Here is a 20,481-nt window from a genome sequence, read left to right on the forward strand (position 1 = left end):
TAACAGTCACAGTGGGGGCTAAGTTTCTAATACATAAAACTTGGGGGACGCAATTCAAATTCCAGTGAAGTTTGGGAGAGCATAATTCAATCCACTACACCACCCAACATATGATAAGTGGAATATAAGTGAAAAAAAATAAGTGCAATTGGTAGGCAAGGGACAAGGGTCACCCATGGGTGAAGTAGAGTCTGTAGCACTTAAGTAAGTGTTGAAAGTTGATAAAGAGATATTATACTGAAGACTTTCAGTTTGGTGGGGGAAAAGAAGCTTGAGGATGGAAAGTTTAGAAAACAACACAAGTAAAACTATGTAGACCAAAGGCCCAGTGCATATGTCTGAGAATTGTGAATAGGATAGACAAGCTATTACACTGGTTTTGCATTTGATATTTCTGAAAATTAAAAGAAGTTGGAAATCAGAAACTCAAAAACCAAGCTAGTGTGTCTGAACGTCACTTGATCATTCACAAAAGGCACTACGGTATAGTGGTTTAGAATTTAGGTGCTGCCCCCTGTCCCCCCAACATCCTGCTTTGGGGTGGGGGTGGGTGTAACCTTGGATTCCTGATCTTATGTTTCATAGGCCATGTGATCTAGGCTGAGATGCTGAATTCTAGGAGGCTCAGTGTTCTCTAAAGTTAAATGATAATATGAGCTTCCTCATACGATTCTTGTGAAAATTGATTAAATCTATCCTTTTAGAACTTAGAAGAGTGCCTAATACAGAGTAAGCCCTCCATAGTAGCTATCTATTATTATTGAGCAATGAGGTAATATAACCAAAGTGAAATAATATAAACCAAAGATTTAGGAAGGTGACAAAATGTATTGGAGAAAGGTGACTGTGTAAGAAATGAGACCAAAAAAGAGAATGGCACCAATTTCTTAAGTATGTGGTAATTAAAGGCTGAACTGAGGTAGTAGCAGTGGCAAAACACAGAAGATGCCAGAAAGATTTCAAAGGTAAATTTGTCAGGGTTTGAGGATTATCTATGGGAGGCAATAAAAAAAAATCAGCCGAGGATGGCTCCAAGATTTTATTACTAAGCAAATAGAGCTTCTTTTATAAAAATCAGTAATTAAATTAGAAGAATGAGAAAGAGTTTGAATAAAATGATTATTAGTTCAGTTTTAAGTGTAATGAGTGTGAGGTGCTTATCAGGCATTCAGGGGAAATGTCCACCAGATGCCTGACAGTGCTGAGTTGGAGCTTACGAAAGAGGGTTAGAGAGATGTGTGAACCATCAGCTTAAAGTGATACGATGGGATATGGATGGGAAGGGTGCTAGCTGGAGAGAGAAAGAAAAGAGAGCAACTTGGATATGACTTTAGAGAAGATCAATCTTTGGAGCAGAGAGGAAAAGGGATAATCAACATTATCAGAGAAGGAGCAATCTAGGGTAAAAAGGGAGTACTCTTCCAGAAGCCAAAGAATAAAGGTTTCCAAGAAGATAACGTTTGTTATCAAAGGGTAAATGCTAGGGAAGTAAAAGAAGATCATTATTAATAAAAAGTTCATTGTGTTTATCCCCTGGAAGGTCATTGGTGATTCTTGAGAACAGATTCAAAAGAACAGTGAAGAGAGAAAGCAGATTGCAGGACTAGAGGGATAAGTCCTAATGGGTAAAGGCATCTAGTACAGACCACACTTATGAAACACAAAATGGTTAACCTACGGGAGATTGAACAGTGGTCTTAAATAAGCAGAGAGCCTAATTTTGATTATTTTTGATTGGTTTCATTAAATTAATTTGATTAACTTTTGGTGTGGGTTTTGTTGATTGTTTTAAGGCATGGGTGAGGGGGTGATATGCATGGGCACTCACCAGGGAGAACAGAAGCTCTGCCAATCAGAACAGACACTGACTGGCATGAGATAGCAGTGCAGAAATGCTGAATCTGTTTTTAAAGACTGGGAGACCGGAGCATGTCTATAAGAAGAGAAAGAGCCAGTAAAGAGGTAGAGAGATGCACTAATGTATGAAATAAAGGAGATGATTGATTGAACAATTTTATGGAAAAGATAAAAAATGAATGGTAGAAGGAGCACAAGTGACAATTTAGTCAGGGAAAGAGAAGAGAGAAGCACTTTCCCCCTGCAACAGTAAAAAAAAAAAAAAAAAAAAAAAAAGAAGAAGGATTGAAGATAAAGAGGAATATGAGGTTATGGGGATGGAATGGTGGCAAGATATCTAAGGACGAGAGGAAAAAACATGCAAGAGCTCACGTGGAATGACATGTCCAGGAGAAGCGAGGCTTATATGCTGAGAGAGAGGGAGATGTGATGAGATTGGAGGTTAAACTCGTAGAAAATCTAAAACAGCTGCCATGAGGAAATGCAATAAGAATTTAACAAGCAATGAATAAAGAAAAGGATTGACAAGTAGCATTAAGAACCCAATTGAGGTTAGATATCATGAATTTGCAGTGGAACAAGTCTGCATAGTTTCATGACTTTCTGTAACATAAAGCAGGTTACATCATCATATTGCCTAATCAATTGTTCCTCAATGTGTACTTTCCTTTTTAATTTGTTCCAATCTACTTCTAAATGAATCCAAAAATGATTTAACAATTCACGATATTTGATTAATACTTACAAAGCATAATACAAGAAAGATAAAATTATCTTTAACTCAATATAATATATTCAATTTTCCCTCTTTGATTCTTATGCCACAATATTATATTAGTGAATCATCAAATGAATACTTGTCTATTTAAATACTATTATTAAAAATAAGATCATATAGGGCCGGCCCGGTGGCGCACTGGATAGTGCCCCGCTTGGGAAGCGCGGCGGCGCTCCCGCCCGAGGGTTCGGATCCCACGTACAGACCGGTTCCCACTCACTGGCTGAGCGAGGCATGGGAGCAACACCGAGGGTTGCAATCCCGTTGCCGGTCTCCGGTCCGGTGCGGGGGCAACACTGAGGGTTGCGATCCGTTGCCGGACACGGAAAAAGACAAAAAAAAATTGCCGGACACGGAAAAAGACAAAAAAAAAGACAAAAAAAAAAAAAAAAAAGATCATATAATTACCATAATAATAAATTTCAAAATCCAATCCAATTGATTAATTTAACTCATATTCATATTTATTCCAGGGTTGTCAAGCTAAATCTGACCCACTACCTGGTTTTGTACACCTATGACTTAAGAACAGTTTTTACATTTTTAAATGTTTGAAATAAAATCAAAAGAAGAGTGTTTCACAGTATGTGAAAGTTATATGAAACTCAAATTTTGGTGTTCATAAATAATTTTATTCAAACATATTCATGCTCATATTTGCATAATGTCTTTGCTGCTTGCTGTAGATTGAATGTTTCCCCAAAACTCATTGAAGCTTGATCTCCATTGTAACAGTGTTAAGAGGATGGGAAATCCAATTATGGTATTTGAAAGGTGGGGCCTTTACGAGGTGATTGGATTGTGAGAGTTATGCCCCTGTGAATGGATCGATCCATTCATGGAATTATGGGCATGTTTCTGATGGCTTTATACGGACATCTAGTGAGCGGGTTAGCTCTCTTGCTCAGCCCATTCTCACCATGTGACACCCTGCAAAGAAGGCCCTCACCAGATATATTCCTGGACCTTGGGCTTCCCAGTCTCCAGAAATGTAAGAAATAAATTTCATTTCCTCATAAATTGTCCAGTTTCAGGTATTCTGTTATAAGCAACAGAAGTGAACTAATACACTGCTTTTCACTACAAAGGCAGCATTGAGTAGTTGCAATAGAGATTGCATGGTCCACAAAGCCTAAAATATTTACTGTATGGCCCTTTACAGAAAACGTTAGTCAACCCCTGTCCCATTCATCCATTCAACCATATTAATTGAGCACCTACTGTGCAGTAGGTGCCATTCTAAGTGTCTGGAAAATAAGAAGGTGAAAAAAAGACCCAATTCCTACCCTCCAGGAAACTACATTCTTTTAATGGTGATAAGGCCATCTTTAATGGTGTTTGAAAGTTATCAAATCTCTGACTAATGCCTCATGGCAATGGACCCACATAGCACTGTGTCTCCCTTACATATTTTCTAGAGGAGAAAACTGAAATTTCAAGTGCATAAGTGGCCTAGTCAGGATTGCAAGTTTCATATATAGTAAAGTGGAAGGAAGAACACAGGTCTTTTGATGGTCCATTGCACCATCTCATATCCCTCATTTCAATGAAATGAGGATAATTAAACTGACTCATGGCGTCTATGTAAGAAATAAAAAAGATTATTTAAATACATTTTTAAATAAGTAAGCTTTAAAGCTATCAAAACTATGCAAATAAGGAGAGAATAGAATAATGGTTACTGGAGGCTAAGCAGGAAAGGGAGGGTGGAAGAGGGGAAGAGGGATATTAATGGCTACAAAGTTAGAGGTAGGTAGAAAGGATAAGTTCTGTTGTTCTCGGTTGACTATAGCTAATAATGCCATATTTTACATTTCTAAGTAGCTAGAAAAGAGAATCTTCAATGCAATCACCACAAAGAAAAGATAAATGATTAGGTGATAGATATGCTATCTCCACTAAATGAATCATTATACAATATATGCATATGTTGAGAAAATACCCTGTACCCACATATATGTACAATCAAAAATAAATTTTTAAAAGAAAGATGTTAAAATTTTACAACAACAAAAAACTATGCACATGCCAGAAAGTGTTCTATTACAAAGTAATGGGAAAGACAGGAGAAATAAGTTCAAGAGACCTACTGTAGAACATGGTGACTATAGTTAATAACAATGTATTATATACTTGAAAATCACTAAAAGAGTAGATTTTAAGTGTTCTCCCCACAAGAAACGATAATTATGTGAAGCAATGCATAAATTAATTAGCTCAATGTAGCCATCGCATAATGTATGCATATTTCAAAATATCATGTTGCATACATAAATATACACAATTCTATTTGTCAATTTTTTAAAATAATTTACTTTAAAAAACAGAATAATGGGGAACAGGACTTATTAAACAACTAATACAAGGCAGAATATGAAAAGTGTCATCAAAGATACATAGAAATTGCTACAACGGTCCATTGCAGAAAAGTCACAGTTCAGTGAGGGCATCAGGAAAGACTTCATGAAGAGGACAACACCTGCACTCTGCCCAAACTGTTGGCAAGACCTCAATGAAGAGATGTTTTAATGATCAATATTTTCTTTGATTTTATTTAGCAAAATATTGAATTTATTTATTATCCAAAATCATTCTAGTTTGGTTGCAGTTGATCTACAAAATCATATCAAAATTAAAATACATTATCCACTCTAGTGTGAATAACAACATCTATGTGCCACCACTGCTGGGACTGAGAGTCCAGACAAGTCAGGCTGCCTCTCGATCCCCTGACACAAAATGGGCACTAATCACTTGATCTCTATACTTTTTCCTAGAAGCCAGGACTCACCCCGGAATTCATTCTCACAGCTCCACAGGCAGTAGTACCACAAAAGTTAAACCTTATCTGACAGGTCTGAATACCAAAGAAACGTAAAACACCATATCATATTTCAGAAGAATTTGGTGGAAAAAAAATTCATATTAGTGAGTTTAGTTTCTCTGGGAATGTACTGATTTGGTTTAATTTGGTCTATTTATGGGAGGCAAAATTATTTCTAACTGAATACATGTACTCTTCACAAGAAATGGAAATTTTAATTACTCAGAGTTGAAATACCCTAAGGCAGATTCTGACAGCAATTTCATGTATATTCAGGCTTGGAATGTATGACATGATTATAATTACTCTATTTCTGAAGGTAAATTTAGGGCACTGTTTATCCTTATTATCTGAAAACATCCTTGGACTTGTCACTTTATGCCACATCTTCATAGTCATCAGAATTTCTAATGCTAATCAAAAAGTTTTGACTCTTTTTGACTTGGGTCTTGCTGAAGTTCCACATCCTGATACTTTTCTAATTAGCTCTGATTAAGCACACAGGGAGTCCAGAAATTTAGAAATGATTTATTATTCCTAACCTAATAAAGAGGTGAGAATGATATGAACTAAAATCTTAATAAATTCAAAGATCTCATAAGCCTTTCTTCCTTAACCCTCGCAGGAGGTAACTTATCCAACATAGTAAGACAAATTATACCTTTTTCAACAGTATCAAATATTTAATAGTTGAAGATTCAAATTGAATGCAAGTATATCTTTGCATTATCAATTTACATGCTCAATCAAGATCATGGGTACTGAATGATGGAAATACTACCTGACTGCTGAAAAAAATGTTGATCTGCTCCAACTTTATTGTGTCTTGTACACACACTTCATGTGCAGTAAACATTTTATGAAGGAGTGAATGAATACATGATTGTCACTGTACAAAATCTATACTTTTGCAAATTATAAAGGTAAGTTTGTTTTCTGTTAAAACTCAAAAGTTATGCAATATATTGGCTACATTACCAGCAAAAGTTAAAATTCTTTTGGTAAGTACAATGAATATTCAATTAACTGGAAAGCTCAGTGCCTTATCTATTAAAGTTTAGTTAATAAATGAGTAAGTCCACAGTAATATTTCCTTTCTTTTAACTTGCTCTCCTTGTGAGCACTGCCTCTTACTGTTACTTGGCTTCTTTATGGTTTAAATCTTTATATGTTAGTAACTTACCTCCCCCAAATAAATTGGGATTTCTTTCTTATTGTATTAAAAAATAATTTTATTATTAAATGTTACAAATATGTAGATATTTACAAGACTTATATAATGACCTGTGTACATGCCACCAAACTCCATGAAGTCTTCATATTTTTGCCATATTTAATTCCTATTTTTAAGTAATTAAATATTGGCAATAGAGTTACAACCCCTTGCAATCCCATTCTCTCTCACTCCCCAAAAGCAGCTTTCATTTGAATTTTTCTTTTCCAGACATAGTTTTATAATATGACTGTTAACATACATATTCCTGGATATCATATAATCTTGCTGTTCATGTTTTCAAAAAGAGTTGAAGGAAAAGCAAAACAAGTAGACGTCTGTGAGAATAATCTGAATGCTCTGCACTTCCTGCCATCCCCCTCCAAAACTAGGGTTAGCTTCAAAAGGAAGAGAGTAAATTAGAAGCTCCAGAGAAATTGGGGGCTATGATCGTAGAAAGGGCCTGTGCACTCTTCTTGGCAGAGGCAGAGGCAGAGGCCTGGAGAAGCAAGCCAGATCCAAAAGTTTCCCCTAGAGCAGAAGAGCAGCTGGCAGGAGGCTTATGGGATAAAGACAATGTGTCTGCTGCGACCCCACCAGGTTTGCTGCAGCTCTGGAGTGATGCAGGATAGCAGCCTAATTTTCTTATCCCCCTAGAACTGCAGATTAGAGGCCTCAGGGTTTTCTGCTTAGTCAAGAACAACACAGTGTGTGACCCAGAGGCTAATCAGAATGCTCACCATTAAGGAAATGGGAGCGTGGAGGGTGAGCATGTTCAGGTGGCAGATGGAGCAAGCTACACATCAACTAATTGCAGACTGGACAGATACCAACAAGTTTTCATGTTCCCCAATGCCATCGCGTAGAGTTAAATCTAAGGTTCCTGGGTTTAAATGCAAAATCGATGTTCACCCAGAATGCACCAGTACTATGTGTTCTGCCACAGGGGGATTGAAGTAGAAATTCACCTGAATTATTTATAAAGTAAAAATTGTTACCTTTTTCATACCTGAGGAAGTGGCATGAAAATATTGTAACCACTACACACACATTTACAACCTTCAGCTACTCGCAATCTTAGAGTTTCATCACACAAATTACTTAATTACAAAGTTACTTTTAAATATTCCTCAAATAGAAATAATTAATCTATTAACAACACTTAAACGATTGCTAAAGAGACATTAAACTTACAGAGCACAAATATTTGGATTATGCTTACACTTTAATAATTTACCTCAAATAAGAAAAATATAAATAATATTTTTATTAATTTCAAAATCTGAAATCAATTAGAAACTATAAATAAAGCCAGCCCTCAGAGGGAAGCATATTTTTAGCATTGGCAGCCTATAGAAGAAATCCCTTAACCTGGAGGCATAACTATGGTTCAATCCCTGTGTGTGCAATTGCTGCTCTGTGAGTTTGGATAAGTCACTTAGACTCTCTGAGTCTAGGTTTTTATAAAAAATAGTAGCTATGCCACAGGATTGTTGAAAGGATAGTTTTTATGCAGCAATTTTTTTCATCATTCAACAACTTTTCAATTTTTTAAATTGAAACATAATTTATTATACATATTAATGGGGTACAGAGTTGACTATCAATATTTGTGTACAGTATGTGATGATCAAATCAATATTATTAGCATGTTAATCATTACAAATCATAATTATTCTTTGTGTCCCTTACTCAGTTACTCCTTAACCCCTCCCTCCCTTTCCCCATTTTCTACCTGTAGTAACTATAAGTCTGTTCTCTCTTTCTGAAAGTTCAATGTTTTATTGTAGTCTTTCTTTCTTTCTTTCTTTCTTTCTTTCTTTCTTTCTTTCTTTCTTCCCACTTATGAGTGAAGAAATGTGGTATTTCTCTTTCTGTGGCTGCCTTATTTCACTTAACATAATTTTCTCCAAGCTCATCCATATTGCTGTGAATGGCAGAATTTCATTCTTTTCTATGGCTGAGTAGTATTCCATTATGTATACATACCATATTTTCTTTATCCAGTCATCCATCAATGGACATTGAGATTGGCTCCATACCTTGGCTATTGTAAATGGAGCTGCGATGAACATGGGAATGCAGGTATCCCTTCAACATGATGATTTCTGTTCCTTTGGGTATATACCCAGAAGTGAAATTACTGGATCATATGGTACTTATATCTGTAGTTGTTTGAGAAGCCTCCATACTATTTTCCATGATGGCTGTAGTAATTTACAGTCCCATCAACAGTGCAGGAGAATTCCCTTTTCTCCACATCCCCACCAGCATTTATTATTGTCAGTCTTTTTGATAAGAACCAGTCTAGCAGGCGTGAGATGATATCTCAATGTGGGTTTGATTTGCATTTCCCTAATGATTAGTGATCTAGAGCATTTTTTCATATACCTGTTGGCCATTTGTATGTCTTTTTTTGAAAAATGTCTATTCAGCTCCTTTGCCCATTTTTTAATTGGATTATTTGGCTTTTTGCTGTGAAGTTGTTTGGGTTATTTGTGTATTCCACATATTAATCCCTTGTTAGGTGTATAATTTGTAAATATTTTCTCCCATTCTGTAGGTTGTCTTTTCACTCTGTTGGTTGTTTCCTTTGCTGTGCAGAAGCTTTTTAGTTTGATGTAATCCCATTTGTTTACTTTTCCTTTTGTTGCTTGTGCTTTTAGGGTCTTATCCATAAAGTCTTTACCCAGTTCTACATCCTGAAGTGTTTCCCTTGTGTTTTCTTCCAGGAGTTTTATAGTTTCAGTTCTCATGCTTATCCATTTTAAGTCTTTAATCCACTTTGAGTTGATTTTGGTATACAGCAAGAGGTATAGGACTAGTTTCATTCTTCACATGGATATCCAATTTTCCCAGCACCAGTAATTGAAGAGGCTGTCCTTTCCCCCATGTATGTTCTTTGTGCCTTTGTCAAAGATCAGTTGGCTGTAAGTACAGGTTGATTTCTGGGTTCTCTGTTCTGTGCCATTGGTCCATCTGTCTGTTTTTATGCCGGTACCATGCTGTTTTGGTTACTATAGCATCATACTATAGTTTCAAGTCCAGTAACATAATGCGTCCATTTCCCCCACCCCCCCCACCCTCAGGATTGCTTTGGCTTTCTGGGTCTTTTGTTGTTCCATATGAATGTTAGGATTGTTTCGGTTATTTTTTTTTTTCTATTTCTGTGAAGAATGTCATTGGTATTTTCATGGGGATTGCATTGAATCTGTAGAGCACTTTGGGTAGTATGAATGATTTGACAATGTTAATTCTTCCAATCCATGAACATGGAATGTCTTTCCATATTTTGGTGTCCTCTCTAACTTCTTTAAGCAATATTTTGCAGTTCTCATTTTAGAGATCTTTCACCTCTTTTGTTAAATTTATTCCTAGCTATTTTTTTTTTCTTTTGGTAGCTATTGTAAAGGGGGTTGTTGTTGTTTTTGTTTTCTTGTTTCTTGGTTTTTGGTGTATTAGACTTTACTTAATTTGTTTATGAGCTCTAGAAATTTTTAGTAGCAGTTATGGGGTTTTCTATATATAAAATCATGTCATCTGTGAACAGTGACAATTTGACTTCATCTTTTCCAATTCGGATGCCTTTTATCTTTCTCTTTCCCAAGTCACAATGAAATCAAAAATACATTCAAGGACATGTATGAGATATTCAACAAAGATATACAAGCAATTTTTTGAAAAAGCCGAAATCCTGGAATGGAAGAATTTATTCAAAGAAGTAAAAAATGCAATTGAGAGTATCAACAGCTGACTAGAACAAGCAGAAGAAAGAATCTCCAAACTAGAAAGCAGGCTTTTTGAATTAACATGGTTGGACCCCCTAAAAATTAATAATAATAATATAAGAAAATGAAGAAAACCTGTGAAATCTTTCCAATAACCTTAAGCATATAATCATCCATGTTATAGGTATACAGAAAGGGAAAGAGAAAGGAAAAACCATTGAAAGCCTATTTAGTGAAATAATAGCTGAAAACTTCCCAAATATTGGGAGAGAGACAGTCTGACACATCCAAGAAGCTCAAAGATTCCTAAACAGATTCAATCTAAAAAGGACCTCCCCAACAACATTTAGTCAAATTATCAAAAGTCAAAGACAAAGAAAAAACAGCAAAAGAAAAGTGTCAAACTTCCTGTAAGGGAATCACCAGCAGGCTAACAGCAGACTTCTCAACAACAGAAACCCTACAGGTCAGAAGAGAGAGAGATGATATATTCAAAGTGCAAAAAGAAAAAAAAAACTGCCAACCAAGAATACTATATCCAGAAAAGCTTTCCTTCAGAAATGAAGGAGCAATAGTATATTCCCAGACAAACAAAAACTGTGGGAATTCACCACCAACAAATCCTCAAGGGGGTCCTACAACTGGAATCAAAAAATAGATATATGTCACCGTAAATACAAGAGAAAGAATAAAAACAGCTAGTAGAACAGATACACAAATGAGAAAGAGCTATCACTAAAAAAAAAACCCAAAAGCAAAACTAAACAATAAAAGGGAAAGAAGGAACATAAAAAATATAAATGGCCATAGAGAAATTAATAAAATGGCAGGAAAAGGCAATACCTCTCAATAAAAATCTTAAGTGTAAATAGACTAAATTCCCCATTTAAAAAATATACACTGGCTGAATGGATTAAAAAACTAGACCCAATTATATGCTGCCTGCATGTAATTCGCTTCACCAATAAAGACACAAATAAACTAATAGTGAAGGGATGGAAAAAGCAAATTCTTATTTAGTATACACTAAGCACTGACTATAGATACCGAAAATAGAAAATTAAAACATTGGTCTCTGTCATCAGTGAATTCAGTCTGGTAGGGGAAATAGGTAACAAAGATTGACAAGGTCATGTAGTACTTTCCATAAATGAATTTATGGGGGAAAGTGAAAGGAAAAGGGGCACAGAACAGATTGCTTAGAGCAGTGGGTTAGGAATGGGTAAGAATCAGGATGGTAAATTTGATAAGAATCTTAAAAGATAGGATTCATAACACACCACTTCATTACCAATAAAAATCAATTCAAATTCTTAGAGAAAAAAATTAGAAAAGATTAATTTGATCAAACATTAATACATAAGTCAATCAAGGTCTATTAATTTATAAAATAAATTTAATTTAAAATTTCATTCAAAAACCTCACCATTGATGATTGAGGTGAAATTAGGCCAATAAAATTCAACCAGACCAATAAAATGCCAATGGATGTAGCACCTCCTACGGGCTTCACAGTAGAAAAACAGGTATTAATTTATGAGCCATATTTTTGCCCTCAGGGAATCTGTAATATTCAAGTCAACAAAACTTATATATATATGAAATAATTAAAAATAGAAAATAATACAAGTTTGCATATAATATGATGCCAAAAGGACATTATAGAACATAAATGCATAAACAGTCAAAAAGAGAAGAGAAACAAGAATGTCTGGATTTACTGAAGAAACTTGTACAAAGGATATGGCACCTAAAATAAGACTCATCAGCTATAAATAAATCAAAAGAAAGGAGGTTGGCACTGCAGGCAGTAGACATGAAGGTACACAGCAGAAAAGTGCATGGAATAAGGGTGAAAAATGCAGTGGACCAGCTGGACCTAGGCATTGAGGATCACGAGTCTGAGTCATCAAACACATATCCTTGATGCCAAAGAAAAAACTCCTAAACTTTAGTTTAGTAATACTTAGTAATCAGGGAATCAACCGCTTTTTTTTTTTCTATATCACAATTAAGATGTTTAAGTCCACAAAAAAGGGAAATGAAAGAAAGAAAGAAAACAGCACAAAAGTAGTCTCCAAGAGAGGCAACACTCCAAGAAAGGACCTAGAATATAGATGCAGATTTCTCTAGAAGACTACCCTCCCTAGCTGCCCTTTAGATAAACTCCATAAAGAGCATTTTGACAGGAAAACTATTCTCGTTATGGCAATATAACACATACCATATTTGAAACCAATATATTTTCATAAGATATTTTGTAATGAACACGCTGTTTTGATTTCATGACAACATGTTCATACCCATATGTTTTTGTTTATTGCTAGCTAAAGCATCTGTCTGCTATTAGAGATGCATGAATAGAATGTTACAGTTTATATTATTATATGTAAATTTTAATTGGACCACTTTGTGAAAATATTTTAACTTAATTCATTAGGAAAGCTTTCCATCTCTAAAAATTAAACCACACATCCCCTCTGAATGAAATTCCCAAGCAATGGAAATAAAGTGCTGGCTCCCACAGTACTGGAAGTCAGACAGTTGTAGAGTTGTAACTAACTGAAAATGTCTTTGAGAATCACCCATCTGGAAAAAATTCCAGGTGATTCCCAGATAAAATGGAGATTCATAACATTAAATGAAAACCATACACAAAGGTTAGCAGTTGTAAACAGTTCAAATCTGAAGTTGTTCAACATGCATCCCTGAAATTGAGTTTCCTTCCAACCAACAAATGAAAGCAAAGCTAAAAGCACAGCCATATCTACGAAAAACCTACCAGATTTTCTGAATTATTTTCTATTATAAATTACACAGTTTGGCACAATAGCCATCAAGTGTTAAAAAGCTTTATTGTAAAATGATTTTATTGTTCCATTTCACTAACAGTAAAAGCATGTCTACCATATTGCTCTTAAATTCTTTTTTTCTAATGCTCCACAGAATTCTGCAATCAACATAGCAGTTTGGCTCCTATTTGTGGATTGCAGATACATAACCAGCTCCTCTTCCTGTAGTTGAAATCTCAATTAATGACAGTGACCTAGTCACCTCTGTCATCCAGATTAGGAATCTCTTTTTACCTTCCACTTATTCACTGTCTTTGTTTAATTGATCAACAACTATGGAATGTGAGGGTAATCTGGCTGCAGATTTTTACATCTTATTGATTAATCACATTGTCTTATTTTCCTGCTCAAGCTAATGAGTTTTGTGCCCACTTCTCCTGCATAGTTCCATGCACTTTTCCCCCCCAAAGCCACATAATTGAAAAAAATGACTTTCGCAAAGAAATATAAAACTAGAACTTCAGAGCTCTGTGGTCACCACTGCCTTTAATATTTAAATAGAATGACTTTAGCCCTATCTCATGGATTTCTTAGGCCATTCAAATTATAAAAACAAAATTTTCAAAGTTTCCTGCAAGATGATAAACATGTACTAGCTGCTGGTTCTCTCCCCCAACCAACTCTGCTAATGCCACAGAAATAAAGTTTATTAACCTGAGTAACTAAAGACTGTAAGAAACCCTTACAGAGACAGAGGACAGTTATGAATTTGATGAACAGTGGAGAGGGACTGCTGCTTGTAGCAGATGCCTGGCACTTAATGGAGGGATAAGTTTAGGGAAAGTTGTCTAGTTTTGGTCTTTGCTCACTGCCACATTAACTTGCTTATTGTTACAATGGGGCAGAAAAGCCACAGCACCAGCCCAACACCACAGGTATAATATTAAAACAATTCTCTGAAACCAGATGAGAATAGCTGATGACAACAATTGCAGGTGAACTGAAAGCCCCAGGCATTCTCTCCTCTGGCTTCCCCTACATACTCTAAAGAATAGTGATGGAAGTCACCAGAGAAAAACTCTCCATGAGTAGTAACCGAGAGCATCTGGAAAAATAAATTAGATTATCCTCAGAAAAAGTAATCACAAAATCCGATTGACACACGACTTTCCACCAAAAATTTTGTAGAAATAAGTATAATGGAGTAGTTTTGCAAAATGGTTAAAGAAAATAATTTTGAACCTAACTCTATATATCTAGTAAATCTATCATTTAAATGTAGGATTGCCACAAAGATATTCTCATGAATACAAAGCCTCAAGATATTTTTTATACAAAGACTCTTGGAAAAAGTACTTTAAAAAGAAAAGAAATAAATTATGATGGGCATGATACTGTAAAATATAGGAAAATAGATGAGTAAATAATTTAGTAAAATTTAGAGGTTTTTTTTCAAATTACAGAAGTACACAAAAGTATATTTAAAACAATCTAGTACCAAAAATTCTGGATACTACTAACATGGAAGTGAAATGGAAGAAGGTACAGAGGAAGAACAATGGAAGATGCAGTGTTCCAAAGTACTTATCTATGATAGGAAAAGAGCAACATAGATATTGATAAGTTTAAGTCATTAATAAGAAAAAATAAAATTAAAATGGATCTTAATATATTAGGCATAATCTCTAGAAGAATAAAAACAAATTGGAGTATTTTCAAATCATCAAAAGAAAATTAAATCTATTCAATGGTACACAGGGAATGAGAAAAAAAGAAAGCTAATGATAATGCAGAGAAAAAACTAATAAGGCAGAAATATATTCTAATGGGACAATAATTACAATAAATATAAGTGGATTAACCTCACAAATTAAAACACAGAGGCTATCAGATTACATATATTGTAAATTTATCAATATGCTGTCTACCAGAGATATCATTTTTTAAATAATACACAAAGCTGAAGATAAAGAGAGTTTTAAAAATATGTCAGGGAAATTAGGATTCAAAGGAGGTCAGGGTATTAATTTTAATATCAGACACAGTAATTATTATAAAGGATGAACAGAAATATCAAATACTAATAAAAAAAAAAGAGACCAAGAATATATACTGATCATGAACATTTATGCATCTAACAAAAATCTTCAACATATATAAAGAAAATATTGGTAGAACTACTGGTCAAAGTGTGTAAGTCAACACCTATATTTATAATTTTTATGTAGCCTTGTAACAAACTGATAAAATAAATAATAAAAGAAATAAGTAAAGTTCTAGAAGCTTAGAAGCTTTTATAACTCAAATAAAGGACATAAATACATATATTTACAGAGAATTAACATCTGCATTAGTTTGTTTCTGTTGCTTATAACAAAATACTTGAAACTAGATGGTTTATAAAGAAAATGAAATTTATTGCTTACAGTTTCTTGATTCTGCCAAGGCTTCTTGCTTGTATCTTTCAAAACTGAGCATCCAGATAATTGTGGCCAATTTAGCCACAGTTGGAGTAGCCAAAGCAGCTGGGGTGCTGGTGCTGGAAGCAGATTCCCGAGGTGGTCCTGGGCAGTGATCCCATGGAAGGCACCTCAGGCCTGTTCTCTGAGACCATTCTGTCTCTCTAGACATTTGGGCCTGAAATGGAAAGGTTGGCCCCTGAGGCTTCTGAAGTACCTTCAGGGCCTTTTCCCGCTTCTCTTGATAATCCCTTTCTTTTGTACTAATCTTCTTAGCACTCTTGTGTCCCAACCCACGGGATAGTCAATGCAGACCCTGGAGTGGGGAGTGGGAATTGGATGGGACAAGAGATGAGAGAAATGGAGACAAGACAGTATTCTGATCAAGTCTCATTTATCAGCCAGAAGGTCACAGCTTATATAGCCAGCAGGAGGGAATCAGCAGATAAGAAAGTGAGCAGCAGATGGTTTACTGAGAAAACCACAGGGCGGATTGTTCCAGTAAATGGAAAATTCCCCTGTTATCTATAGCAAGTTGCAACATTACGCATACCCATAGTGCACACAAGGGGGAGGGATGGAAGATAACAGCAAACAAGGCTCTGAGGTCTCGAGGCAATAGCTGGACTCTATGGCTCCAGACAGGCAGGCTCTTAGGCAACAGCCAGGCTCTATGGCTCCGGACGCTCTTGCATTTTTCTTCTGAAAATGCTCTCTGCTTCTCTACTACATGGCCAGGCTCCAAATTTTCCAAATCTTTATGCTCTGCTTCCCTTTTAAATTCTGGTTTTATGTCATTCCTCTGCCTCCATAATTCAGCATAGACTGTTACAAGCAGGTGTGCAGTTTCCTTAATGCTTTGCTGCTTAGAAATTTCTTCTGCCAACTACTCTGGCTCACACCTCTTAGGTTTCAACTTCCATAAAGTCCTACAGCACAGACAGAATGCAGCCAAATTCCTTGCCAGTTCATAGCAAGGGTGATCTTTGCCCCAGTTTCCAATAAACTCCTTCTTTCTATCTGAGACTCCCTTAGAACGGTCTTTACAGTCCATATTTCTAGCAGCATTCTGCTTACCACCATTTAACCAATCTCTGAAACATTCCAAATTTTTCCTGGTTCTCTTGTCTTCTAAACTTTCACCAGCATTGAGGCTTTTTCTAGTCTGTTCCTCCAAACTCCTCCAGCCTCTCCTCAACACCCAGTTCTGAAGCTGCTTCCACATTTCCAAGTATTTGTTATAAGCATCACCCCACTTCTCCAGAACCAATTTTGTGTATTAGTCCATTTCCATTGCTTATAATAAAATACACAGAACTGGATAATTTGTAGGAAAATGAAATATATTGCTTACAGTTTCTGAGGCTGGGAAGCCCAAAGTCCATCTGATGGTGGTGACAGTGACCCAGTGATCTCATATTGCAAGATGGTGGAAGCAGAAAGAGAGACTGTTCTTCATTCACTGTCATTTTTAAGCCCTCAGAGCCACACCCATGACCACCATTTTTAATCCATTCACTATGGCATGATCCTACAATGTAATCACCTCTTTGAGGCCCCACCTTTCAATTGCCATAATAGGATTTCCCACCCTCCTAACAGTCACAGTGGATTGAATGGCCCCCCAAAGTCACTAAAGCTTAATCCCTACTGTAACTGTTTAGGGTGGGAAATCCTATTATGGTAATTGAAAGGTGGAGCTTTGAAGAGGTGATTAGATTCTGAGGACCATCCCCTACTGGATGAATTAATAATGACGGTCATTGGCATCATTCTGTGGTCTTTGAAAGAAGAGCGTGTGAGAATGTCTCTCTCCCTGCTCCACCATTCTGCCATGTGAGACCTCTGCATTGCTGTAAAGCCATCACCAAAGAAGGCATTCACCAGATGTGTTCCCTGGACTTTGGACTTCCCAGCCTCTGAAACTGTAAGCAGTAAATTTTGCTTCCTTACCAACTACCCAGTTCAGGTATTTCTGTTATAAGCAACAGAAACAGACCAATACTCCCCAGAGCAATCTGCAGATTTAATGCAATCCCTATCAAAATACCAATGACATTCTTCACAGAAATAATTTTTTTTTAAAGTCCTAAAATTCATATGGAAACAAAAAAGACCTCAAATACCAAAGCAATCCTGAAAAAAATGAACAAAACTGAATAATGAGCGATCCTGAAAATAAAATGAACAAAACATCACACTTCCTGACTTGAATTAATACTACAAAACTATAGTTACCAAAACTGCATGGCACTGGCATAAAAACAAACGTATTGACTAATGGAAGAGAATAGAGAGCCCAGAAACAAATTCACACACCTACAGCTAACTTATCTTAGACAGAATTTCCAAGAACACAAATTGAGGGAAATTCTCTTCAGTAAATGGTTCTGGGAAAATGGCATAACCTGCATAACCACATACAGAAGAATGAGACTAGACCCCTCCTTCTCACCATGTACAAAAACCAACTCGAAATGAATTAAATATTTAAATGTAAAACCTAAAACTACGAAGCTACTAGAAGAAAATATAGGGGAAATGATCCATGGTGTAGGACCAGGAAAGGGTTTTTTTAGTAAGACTTCAAAAGCACAAGCAATAACAGCAAAAATAGACAAATGAGATTATGTCAAACTAAAAAGCTTTTGCATATCAAAGGAAATTGTTAACAAAGTGAAGAGACAACCTATAGAATGGGAGAAAATATTTGCAAACTATACATCTGACAAGTGGTTAATAATGAGAATATATATAAGGAACTTAAACAACTCAATGCCAAGAAAAAAACCAAATAACCCAATTAAGAAATGGACACAGGATCTTAATAGACATTTCTCAGAAGAAGACAAACAAATGGCTAACAGGCAGATGAAAAAATTCTCAACATCACTAGTCATTAGGGAAATGTAAATCAAAACAACAATGAAATACCACCTCACTCCAGTTAGAGTGGCTACTATCAGTCGGTTAGAGTGTGGTATTATAACACCAAGGTCAAAGGTTTGGAACTCCATCCTGGCCAGCCACCAAATCCAAAAAAGAATGGCTATTATCAAAAAGACAAATGAAAAGAAGTGTAGTCAAGGATTTGGAGGACACTTGACACTGTGGTTGGTAGTATAAATTAGTATAGCCATTATGGAAAACTGTATGGAGATTCATCAAAAATTTTGAAGTAGAACTAATTTATGATCTAGCAATCCAACTTCTGGATATATACCCAAAGGAAATGAAGTCAGTATGTTGAAGAGATAACTGTACTTTCATTTTTATTGCAGCACAATTTACAGTAGCCAAGATACAGAATCAACTTATGTGTCCAACAACAAATAAATGGATTTTTTAAATGTGGCATATATACACAATGGAATATTATTTGGCCATAAAAAAGGAATGAAATCCTGTCATTTGTGACAATATGGATAAATTTGGAGGTCATTCTGTTAAGTGAAGTAAGACAGGCACAGAAAGACAAACACCATATTATCTCACTTGTATGTGGAACAACAAAAAAAAAAGTTGATATTATAGAGGCAGAGAGTAGGCAGTGGTTTCCAGAAACTAGGGAGAGGTGGGGAGAAAGGAAAAGAGGAAGAGGCTGGCCAATGAGTACAAAATTACAATTAGATAACTAAAGGAATAAGTTCTAATGTTCTATTACACAGTTAAAAGTTAAGTTCTGTATATTACATAACAACCAGAGGAGAGATGTTTTATCAATAGCATCAGAAGAATAAAATACTTAGGAATAAAATTAACCAAGGAGATGAAACATTTGTACACTGAAAACTATAAAACATTGCTAAAAGAAACCAAAGATAAATATAAACGGAGAGACATCCTCTGCTCATGAATTAGAAGACTTAATATTGTTAAAATGTCCATAGTACCCAAAGTGATCAGCAGATTCAATGTGATCCTTGTCAAAATCCCAGTGGCATTTTTTGCAGAAATAGAAAAAAAATCCTAAAACTCATATGGTATCTCAGGGGACCTCAAATAGTCAAAACAATCTTGAAAAAGAAGAACAAAGCTGGAGGTCTCACACTTTCTAATTTCAAAACATGCTGCAAAACAGCAATAATCAAAACAGTATGATATTGGCATAAAGAAAGACTTATAGACCAATGGAACAAAATAGAGAGCCCAGAAATAAACCCTCATATATGTGATCAAATAAATATCAGCAAGGGTGCCAAGACCACACAACAGTAAATGGACAGTCTCTTCAATAAACAATGTTAGAAAAACAAACATGGAAAAGAATGATGCTGGACCCTTACCTTATGTAATATGCAAAAATTAACTCAAAAATAACTAAGGGCCAAAGCATAAGACCTAAAACTATAAAACTCTTAGAAGAAAACATACAGGGAAACTTCAGGATATTGGCTTTGGCAATGATTTTTTTTTTGGATATGACACCAAAAGCACAGTCAACAAAAGCAAAACTAGACAAATGGGACTACATCAGATTTAAAACTCTGCACATCAAAGGAAATAATCAACATTCTGGAAATGCAACAACTTGATTTTAAAATGGACAAAGGCCTTGAATAGACATTTCTCTCAAGAAGATACCATACAAATGACCAATAAACACAATAAATGATGCTCAACATCACTAATTAGTAGGACAATACAAATAAAATGACAATGAGATACCACCTCACACCTATAAGGATTGTTACTATAAAAAATAAAAATAAAAATAACAAATGTTGGTGAGGATATGGAGAAATTGAAACTCTTATGCACTATTGGTGGGAATGTAAAATGCTATAGCAACTACAAAAAACAGTATGGTGGTTCTTCAAAAAGTTAAAA

Source organism: Galeopterus variegatus, unplaced genomic scaffold (genome assembly GCF_000696425.1).
Source record: "Galeopterus variegatus unplaced genomic scaffold, G_variegatus-3.0.2 Scaffold3514, whole genome shotgun sequence".
NCBI classification, from domain to species: Eukaryota; Metazoa; Chordata; class Mammalia; order Dermoptera; family Cynocephalidae; genus Galeopterus; species Galeopterus variegatus.